We start from the raw sequence: 11,266 nt of genomic DNA, 5'->3' as shown, positions 1-11,266 counted from the left end.
CTGTAGTTACCCGCACTAGGTCCCACTGCGGCCACGGTCTTCCTCCCCCCAGATTCTGGGGCTTGATCTATCATCTTAGCAATTCTTTTATGTTCTCTGGGAGTGACACCCTCTAGACCAGCAATTCTGTTTTCCTCCCACGAGGATAGAAGGAAGAACTGAAGCTCCCTGGAATGTAGCTGTGCCCACTCCATTGCCAGTATACAGGCTGTTGTGAGTCCTATGACTCTCATGATGTGCCTCCAGGAGCAATCTGGAGCCATTACCAACCCGGAAGCAGCCCCCACTACCTTGTCGATCTTTTCTTTGGGTAAGAAAATCCCTCTGGACTCTGAAGTCCACTACGTACCCCAGGAATACCTTGGTCTGGGAGGGAGTCAATGAAAACTTTTCCTGATTGATGACCCCAAAAATTCCAAGGTGAGGATCACTTTTTCCAGGTCTCTCAGGACGTGTTGCTGTGAGAAACCGTAGATCAACAGGTCGTCTAGGTAAGGGATAAGGGAAAGCCAGGATTTGGTAAAGATTCTCAGACTTGCTGCCTGCCCGAACAGAAGGGCTCGGAACTGCCGATGACTGAACCCCTGTTCCATTAAGATAGCGAACTGTAAGAAGGATTGGTATTCCGGGGCAATTGGAATGTGGAGGCAGGCATCCCTGAGGTCCACTGTGGTCATAAATACTCCTTTGAACAGAAGTTTCCATACACTGCACGAAAAAACTTCTCCTTATCCTTCTTGGGCTTGACAGGGAAATTCTTCCCCTTTTCAATGGACCTTGATAGCATCTGGTCCAGCCCTGAGCCAAACAGCAAGGAACCCTCAAGGGCAGGCCGCGGAGCTGGGCTCTTGACATCTGATCACCCTCCTAGGCCTTAACCCACACCTCCCTCCGAGTTGAGTTGATAAGCGTTGCTGTCTTAGCTGACGTCTTGACCATCTCTACTGCAGCATCTGCTAAGTAGGCAACTGCCTTACTGACCACTTCCATGGATTCTAACACCTCTTCAGTCTGGGCTTCCCCCTTTTTCTTGGATTCCTGAGAGACATGATGAATTACTTTATGCATCCAGATGTCAGTATTCCTAGCCATGCAAGCGTATGCCAAAGCTGGGGCCATAGTAGCGTGTTGGCCTTCCAGGCTCTACGCAACAGCGTCTCAGACATACGGTCCATCTGCTACTTGATGTTACCCGAGTCCTCAAAGTACAGGTCAGACTTTTTAGACACTTGCGATAGCGCAGCTTCTAATTTGGGGGTCTTGAAGAATTTATTTTCCTCCTCTTTCCCAAAGGATTACCTTCGTTTCCAGGTCTTTACTTTTAGAACTTTCCTCTTGGGATCCTTCCATTCTCTCAAGACAATATCTTTGAGATTTTGGTGAAAGGGGTAGTACCCTAGTTTGCGGCTTCACCAACCCCCTATACATCTTACCTTGAGCTGAGGCCTGCATTGGTGGTTCTGGGATGTCCTCTGAGGAGTAAATAGCCCTTAGGTGACCCTCCATATCATCCGTCGCAAAAAGGTGTCTACCTGGTCTAGATTCCTTGCTAGTGTGGCTATCACCTTCCAATTCTTCCCCCTCTTCCAGGGAGCTTTGGTCATAAATCTCGGCTTCCTATAGGTCTTCCTCCTCTGTGACCTGTGCGGATGAGGGACCCAAATGCCTCCACTGCTTCCCCGCCCAAGTCCCCTCCAGGGAAGATGTCCCCTCCCTAGGGGACCGAGTATCCACCTCTTTAGATGTCAGGGCCATCGTGAAGGATTATAAGGTGGCTAACATCTCTGTTTGAACCAACAAAAAATCCTTCATAACCATAACCATATAAGGGTCTGGCATGGTCTTGCGGAACTTTATCATTGCAATAACCACACCGTTTGGTGAGGGGCTTTATCCTTTGGGGTCTTGTGGGTGCTATCTTGAGCAGTTTCACATGGCTCTAGGCAGAGATAAACAAGAGGCCCATATTAAAATGGTATTCCTCCCCCCCAGGCACACCTGTATGGGAGTGGGTAAGAACTCTACCCCCCTCCTCTCCCCCACCAGCCGAGTCAGACTCACCACCCGTGGTCTTCTCAGTTGCTGCAGCCACTCCTTTGGTTCCAACCTTAGCAGGGCCCTTTGGGATTGTGTTGCCTTCGCTGGGCTCCTGGGTCCATGCTCCCAGGGGTAATTCCTGGAGGCTCCTCACCAGCCTCATGAGGAAAGAAATGCCGACCAGCGCTGCCATCTTTAGGGCAGAAGTCTTGCCCTTGCCAGAATTCTAGGAGTGAGCCTTGCTCCCACTTCCGGTCAGCGCCCATGGACCCTGGGCTCTCTACCTGCCTTCTGGCAGGACTAGCAGTGGACTCTGCCACAGCCACCACACTCTCCCTACAAGGTGCGTTGCACGATTCACAAGCCGGACAGTGGTCTCATACCCGTGAGCAGCCACCTCGCAGGCGGTTACACTCCTGGACATGCCTCCCCGCTGTCCCGGAAGAGGGAGGAAGGATGCTCATCCCTGTAACACCAGGCACACCTCCCTGGTGCCTGGGAAGCTCCAATGTACTGGGACCCCTGGAGTGTGTAAGTGATCCCGGTTACAGCCTTCCCTCTCCGGCTTGGCTGTTTACCCCAAACGGGGGATCTTCCAGCTCCAAGCCTTAGGTCTGCAAATAAAAAAAAACAAACGTTTCGCTGCAGGAAACACAATAAAAAACTGAGAAGAGGAGGAAAGGGCAGGGAATTTAAACTCAATTTTTTATTGTGTTTCCTGTCAGGTGGAGCTAGTGATCTCTCAGTTGTGCCATCCTGGAAGATGACTAAAGAAATATATACTAGAACATAATGAATGAGCACCAAATTACAGCTGTATAGAAAAAACTAAATAGAAACAATTAAAGAATAAAAAAACAAAAACAAAAAAACACCCGGCTGACCATCAAACCCATATATGGCAAACAGTGCAAAATCAAATAAAATAGAATAATCTAACATAAGTAGTACTGGTATGTTCAAAAGAAATACCTCCCTATTGGTAAAGTCTCTAATCTATGTGCATACAAAATACATTGAACACCTGGCTGACAATCAAACACATTCAAGATAAAAAATAAACATAGTACAAACATGCAATGGGGAAGTCTTCTTGTTGGTGGGACTTTAACAACACAATTCTCTTATATTATAAACTAAACAATTCAAAAGTTTAAAAGATATGCAGTTTTATTTTTACAATCTTAAAAACAAACATGAAGTTACAGTACAAATTATGGTGGTGTCATCAAAGATGGTATTTCCAATGTAGAGGTAGGTCATGCATAAATTGCACTTGACGCGTTTCGAGACTAATGACAATCTCTTCCTCAGAAATGCTCAAGAAGGCATGATGCTTTTAACAAACACATATATCAGTATGCATTTTATAGCTAAAGGTTTTATCAATGTTAACAATATAGTGGTCTACAGTGTAATTATACACTTACATAGCCCCATGTGGGGTAAGAACCACCAAGGAGTTAAAAACTTGTTTTCCATGAACACAGCCAAGGACTCTTCATATACCTCTGGCAAGAAAACAAGTTTTTAACTCCTTGGAGGTTCTTACCCCACATGGGGCTGTGTAAGTGTATATTTACACTGCAGACCACAATATTGTTAACATTGATAAAACCTACAGTATATGCAAGCAAACATATTGACTCCTATGGCTACCCTATACACTATTGAACTTACCAATGAAAAATTGGGTTTTTATTGTGAAAATTCATTTAGCTCAACACGGCAATCAAAAATGTCAGTAAATGAGACTAATATTACTCACTTAATAGCATTTCGACTTTACAGATGTATTTTGTTTCCACCACTTAAAAAACAATAATAGCAACACAAAATTATGAATAAACATAATTGCTAAAACACAAAATACTGTAAGTAAAAAGTGTAGGTGGTCATCTAGCTGATCAGTAATGCTGCCTGCGAGCTGGTTTCTATGACAATACAAACTTTGCAAAAACTGGTAAATGTAACCAATTTATATTGTAGATGTGTTTTTCCTGAAATGACTGTGACTCATTTACTGAACTCATCGAAATGAGTAATAAAGCACAAGAAAGCTCACTTTTTTTTGAGCTACCAATAAAAACACCAATTTTCGACAAAAAGTCAGGCTCAGATATGTGGGCAAGCCGCAAAGTACTGGGATTAGTTTGGGTTAACTGCTTGGCATAGGGTCGTTTATTCTTAAAAGATCGGGGAAATCATGAACATGCAATTCTCATGACTTCATCAACCCTTAGTCACTTATCGATGCACAACTGTTAGTGCCTTCTAATTTTAAAGTTTTTAAAGTGAAGTTAGTTTGTTTGTAATTTCCACAATCAAACCTGTACCGTCGGAATATGACTATTTGTGTTAATGTCATGCTGATCCAATGGCTCCGGTACTTTCTAGGTTACTAATCTGGAACAGGTATCAGATCAGTTCTTACTTCACTTTGACTTTCTAATCTGCATGCTTAATTCCTGGTCAATATTTTGGAAAGCAGAGACAGCCCGGAGATTAGTGTTTTTAGAAGGAGATCACATAGTTAAGCCAAGTCACATACAGTATATGGTATAGCGGAACAGTTTGAATTCCTACCTTCCTTCTAATTACACCTTTATAACTAGCTTCAGCTTCTTCCCCTGTAGTCCACTGATTGGCATGGTTTTAGAGGAACCTGTAGGGAAAAAGAACCAGAAGGCAGGCCAGTGCCCAAGCTGAAAGCCTAATCAATGGAAAGGAAACCAATAAAGGACCTTTTGAAAAAATAATAAATGTACATTTTTTGCAGGAAAAAAAAAATGTGCAATATTTTTTTTTCTAAGGAGCCTGCAGAGAATTGACCCAGTGATCAGCAGATCATGGATGCAATGTCTGGCTCCTGCAAACTATCAGGATAGCTGTCAGCCCATACCTACCGTATGGGCAGGCAGCCACTTGAGTGCAGGAAGAATAATGTGCTCACCAGTGCCCTCGTAGTTCATTGTGAACTAAAAGCAGTCAGCCACAAGGGCTCATGGAACTTGTAGTCTATTAATTCACAGGAAACTGTGAATGAATGATGTGACCATGTAGGCAGAGCCCCACACGGCCGTGCTGTTTTCAAATTCTAACAAGCGGGTGCAAGGAGAAGATCCCCTGCCCACTGTCACCGGGAGAGGGGGAGATCTGGGGAGAAAGGGTACATACTGAACATGTTACATGTCACACCCACTTACAGGCTGCCTGCAATGCATTGCAGACAGGTGGCAGCAGCAGGACCAGTGGCGTACCCATACGTCGCTGTTGATTTCCTGGTTTGGAGCGCACATGCGCACGCTCCCCCGCTGACATTCACTGTAGGAGATGCATGTCAATGGGTTTTGGCTGGAACTCTGCAGATCTACAGCGAATGGAGAAGCAGAGCTGTGCCTGTATTTGTAAATACTCACAGGATCTTGCTGGATCTTCTCTCCCTGGAACCATTTTGTTCCAGGGAGAGAAGATAGAGACACCACATGTGATTAAAAGCAGCAAACTGCACCCACACACCTTAGCTAGAGACATTGTAATCTTTTTATTGCCACATTAACCCCTTGACTGCCTCATGTAACCCTGCCAGTGCCATTAGTACAGTGTAAGTGTATTTTTCATTGATCACTGTATTGGTGCCACTAGCAACGTCAGATAGCGCCATGGTCAGTTAGCGCTCCTCCCAGCCAGGGTCAGCTAGCGTTAGATTGCCTGCATACTATAGGTCACTGAGCACCGTCATTATTAGTATAGTGTTTGTACGGATCAATATATTGATCTATTTTTGCAGGGGAGATCTATTTTTGCAGGCGGATCTATTGTTTCTGGGGAGGTCTATTATTGTTGTTGGAGAATCAATTTTTACTGTTGGTGGGTCTTATGTTGCTGGGGATCAAACATTACTGGGGGAGATCTACTGTTGAAAGAGGGGTCTATTGTTCTGGCTGCTGGAGGGTCTATTGATTCTGGCTGTTGGGAGTCTGTTGTTGCTGGGGTGGATCTGTTGTCACTGTCCATTGTTGCTGGCTGCTGGGGGATATATTATTGCTGTCACAGCCACACTAAAGATGCCGGAAGACTGTACAGCGCTGGACCGAGTAACAGGTAAAGTCCTGCTGCAGAAAAGAGCCGAGTGGCCGGCCCGGTATTCCGAAATACCGGACTGGCTGCTCCATATTTGCTCCATAAGACGCACTGACATTCCCCCCCCCCTTTTTGGGGTGAAAAAAGTACGTCTTATGGAGCAAAAAATACGGTATATCATATTTCCCTTTTAAAGTTGTGTTTGCTGTTCTAAATTCCACCTCCTGAAACTTCTTCCACCATCAGAAGAATCCACCCTTACAGCAGAGTATCCCTACATAGGAGTTTCCCTTTAGTTCATTCTAACATTAGCTCCTCTCTTACATTGCAGTCGCCGCTTAGATCAGTCCCTTTTAGCTTAGAGTCCTCCTCTAAATCAGTCACACTTCCAGTCAGAAAACCCTTTTGCTCTGTATCCCCCCCATACATTGGAGTACCCCTTCTTGAATTCTTGGATTACTGCCCTTACTTGGATCAGACCCTTCCCTTAATCTGAACCTCCTTTAGACCAGAATCTTCTCACAGATCAGAAACTTACCTTACAAAAAAAAAAAAGACAACCTTTAGATTAGGAGTGCCCTTTTAGAACACAGCATCCAAGTAGACCAAGATTCCCCCTTAGAGTGCCCAGAGAAGGACAGCAATAAGGATACATGTGCTGCCACAAGTGAATGAGCTGCTGCAAGCACCTAATGTGTTCCCACATCAATAAAATCCCCCAAGAATAGTGCTGCACTGCCCCCTAGTAACCCAAAAACAAATAATAAACACCCTCCTGAGCATCAAACCCAATGTGTAGATGAATAGATCTGTGAAACAAAGTCAAACATTAACAAGAAAACTGGCTGAGCCACTAAATTCAAATGATCTGTGAAACTTATATAAAAATATAAAACACAAATCACAGTAGCAATAAACACCCCGCTGAAATATAATAAAAACAACTGGCTGAGCTGAAGAATATAGTGTAAAAACCAAAAAGAACAATAATAAATGTGAAACAAATATCGTAATGTTAATGAGAAAACTGGATGACCCACTAAATTCAAATAATATGTGAAACACAATCATAGTAGCAGTAAACACCTGTCCGAGCTATAATAAACACTGGGCTGAGCTAAAGCAACTAGTGTGAAAACCAACATAAATATTATTAAATCATTGTAAAATAAATGCCCAGCTGAGCAATCGGCCCCCCAATGGAATAAATCAGTGATGATTCAAGTGAATGCTCAAATGTCTTAGATATTCACGAAAAGTGTGTAATGGAAAGGACAAGCAGCTATACTAAATATATACAAAAAAGATGAATGGTGAATGATAAATAAAGCTGGACAGCGACCACCATCCAGGGCCCTGAGCAGGACAGTGACACTCATGGGCCCTGAGCAGGACAGCGATGCCATCCAGGGCTCAAACCCAAGTTTCAGAGGCCCTGAAATGCCAGAATAATACAAAATCCTCCTAAATGACTCCTTTTTGGAAAACAGACATCCCAAGGAATGTATTAAGAGGCACAGTGAGTATTTTGCAAATCTCATTTTTTGTCACAAGGTTTTGAAAAATTAAAAAAGAATAGAAAAAAATGTGTTTTCTTCCTCTTATTAAATGCCTTGGAATGTCTGCTTTCCAAAAAGGGGTCATTGGGGGGGAGGTTGTGCTATCCTGGCATTTTAGGGCCTCTGCAACTGTGATAGGTAGTGAGGAAGTGAAATGAGGAAGTTAAGCACCTTCAGGCTTTGAAAGTGGTGACTGGATTTTGGGCTCCAGTATAAGGCTAGGCTCCCAAAAAGTCTCACAAATGTGGTATCCCCATACTCAAGAGAAGTAGCAGAATGTATTTTGGGGTGTAATTTCACATATACCCATGGCATGTGTGAGCAATATAGCATTTAAGTGATAGCTTTGTGTAAAAGAAAGAAATAAAAAAAACATTTTTTTTTATTTTCCAAAAACTTGTGAAAAAAACAAAAACTTCCATGGACTCAACATGCCTCTCAGAAAATATCTTAGGGTGTCTATTTTCCTAAAAGGGGTCATTTGGGGGGTGTCTGTACTGTCCTGGCTTTTTAGCACCTCAAGAAATGTGATAGGCAGTCAGAACATAAAAGCTGTGTACATTTAAAATATATACTATAGTTCGATGCTATAATTTTCACAAAAACCAATGAATATACACTTATTGGGATTTTTTAACCAAAGACATTTAGCAAAATACATTTTGGCCTAAATTTATGACTAACTTTGAGTTTATTGGATAGTTTTTATAATAGAAAGTAGAAATGTCTTTTTTTTTTCAAACATTTTGGTCTTTTTTCATTTATATCACAAAAAAATAAAAAGCCCAATGGTGATCAAATACCACCAAAAGAAAACTCTGTTTATGTGAAAAAAATACATCAATTTTGTTTCGGGAAAGCATTGCATGACTGTACAGTTACCAGTTGAAAATATTCTTCCCAAATATATTGTGCGGAATAGCAAATAATGGCCTGTCATTCCAGAGGGCAAGTGGTTAAAAGAAGAAATATGCAGTGTCAAAACCTTAGCCTTTAATATCGACTGTTGCATTACAATACATTTTGGAAAATAGAACTGAGGTAGCAAGAATGAACAACAAATAATCAGCAGTCGAGATCACTGATAAATACAAATACTGTGTACAAGTTGGTTTCAATAAAATTGGAATACCATTTTCTCTTTTATAGCTTCTTGCTTTTTAATCTGTTTTGCTCTTTTTCTAATAATATGAAACCAAAATTTTGCTTGCATAAACTGCTTTGCTTTCTCATCAGCAAAGAAAAATGGACTTCTGCAGTTAGTCATTTTAGCTATTTCAGTTGTATTTTCTACAAACCCCGAACTCAAATGGAATCGATCTGTAGTTGGCACTCACATATAGCATTAGCTGCTTTCACAAGCAAAGCGAACCGTGGAGTCAAAGCAAACCTAATCAATACTTCCAGCTGACAATTGCTCATATCTTTTCACTTTCATCTGTATTGATGACTCAGATAGTTTATTCACAAATATTTATAGAAACAATCACAGTGATTTTACTTCTATTTAAATAAGTCTAGTCTATTTAAACATCAGTATACTATTTTAAAATAAGTAAATGTTCAAATATTTGACTATCTTTGCAACAGCAGAACAGCTAACACAAAGTCCAGTAGTTGACAGCCACAGAAATGATGCACTAAATTTAAAGTGACACTAAACAATATTCTTATTACCCATAAATAATCCATACACATCCCCTACTTGATAGTCCTGTAAGCTATTTTTTTTTTACTTGAGCTCCAGAAGGTTTTACTCCCTTCATGACCAGAGATATGTTTGCTATTCATCCCTGCGTTACTTTAACTGGCAATTGTGCGGTCATGCAATACTGTGTGTAAATTACATTTTTATCATTTTTCACACAAATAGAGCTTTCTTTTGCTGGTATTTGATCACCACTGGGTTTTTTAATTTTTTGCGACATAAACAAAAAAGACTGACAATTTAGGAAAAAAAACAATATTTTCTACTTTCTGTCATAAAACATATCCAATAAAATAACATTTTATCACACATTTAGGCCAAAATGTATTCTGCTACATGTCTTTGGTAAAAAAAAATATCACAATAAGTATATATTAAATTGGTTTGTGTGAACGCTATAGCGTCTACAAACTATGGTATATACTGTATATTTGATCCTGATGTACTGATGACCTATCTCATTTCTTGAGGCACTAAAATGCCAGGACAATACACATTCCCCTAAATGATCATTTTTTTTGGAAAGTAGACAGTCTGAATCATTTAGTCAGAGGCATGGCAAGTTTTTTAAAGTTGTAATTTTTTTGAAAATGAAAAAAATTTATAAAATTGTGTTTTTTTTCCACAATTTTTTTTTACATTCTGTCACTAGTGCAGTACAACATCATCATATGAATGATGTGACGCTGATCAGGGACACTGACTGGTGACAGTAAAAAAAAATAAAGTATTACATTTTTTAAACATTTAAAAACATTTTTTAGGTTACTTTCACCATAGTAGTTCAGTGTCACCATAGTAACACTGTACTACCCTGGAGAGTGATCAGGGATTTTTTTTTTTTACAATGAAGATCATTGTAAAAGCACAGTTTTCAACTGTCATGAGTGGGTTAATCATTCATGACAGGTGTGATCACTAGTAATCTGTGAATGGCTAAAGCTAATCACATGGTACAGGGTGCTGTAATTGGCACCATATGATAGATGTGGGCCAATCACATCATAGTCAACACAGCTGTTATGAATTCATAATAGCGTTGTTGACATTGTAATCATGTGATCGCATAGTGATCACATGATCACTGCGCTTTGAGTACTGGGATCCACATTCACGGGTGGGGGGGAGAACGCAGCCCCCTCCTTAGCACAAGAAGGCAAAATTATGTATATGATTTTCCCTGCAGGTGCTGACATGCTGCAGAATTTGTTTATTTATGGTACTTATATAGCGCTGTCAATTTACATATATATTGTACATCAGTCCCTAACCCTCAAGGGGCATACAATCTAAAGTCCCTAAACCACTCATACACACATACTAGGGCCAACTTAGACAGGATCCAATTAACCTACCAGCATGTCTTTGGAGTGTGGGAGGAAACCGGGGTATCTGGAGGAAACCCACACAGGCAGACAATGCAAACTCTAGGCAGGTGATGCCGTGGCTGGGATTCGAACCAACAACCCTAGTACTGCCAGGCGGAGGTGCTAACCATTTAGCCACTGTGCTGTGGCTGGTCATATGTCACTTTAATTTTCAGGTATGCTGTTGTGCCTCTGAGAAATGGCCGCACACTGTGCTCTGGAACACTCATTGTGTATTCATCACTTTGCAGTGGACTTTATTATGTATTGTATAAGACACTTGTACTGATCTGTATTGGCATCCAATGAAACTACAATTTGTTTATTATTGTATTTCTGAAGTGGTTTAATCCAGTTTACCTATGTGTTTAGGTTAGATAGACCCCTCCCTTTTCTTTTTCTTCATGCTCCCTCAGTTTTCAGCCTTTATAGTGGATACAAGGTGTACAAAATCATGGTTACTTTACACTTTGATTTGACAGGTGAACATCCCATGTACTGCATTTTAACGC

At 41.2% G+C, this 11,266-nt stretch overlaps 1 pseudogene; it reads right to left on the bottom strand.

The window, feature by feature from the left end:
- Window positions 1-673: 673 nt before the first annotated feature.
- Window positions 674-2,230, bottom strand: LOC149463704 (uncharacterized; annotated as a pseudogene).
- Window positions 2,231-11,266: the final 9,036 nt, after the last annotated feature.

This window comes from Staurois parvus, unplaced genomic scaffold (genome assembly GCF_062004578.1).
Source record: "Staurois parvus isolate SC_StPar_1 unplaced genomic scaffold, SC_StPar_1.0 ptg000153l, whole genome shotgun sequence".
NCBI classification, from domain to species: Eukaryota; Metazoa; Chordata; class Amphibia; order Anura; family Ranidae; genus Staurois; species Staurois parvus.
The sequence above is the reverse complement of the archived record's forward strand: the minus strand, read 5'-3'. Positions and strand labels throughout refer to the sequence as shown.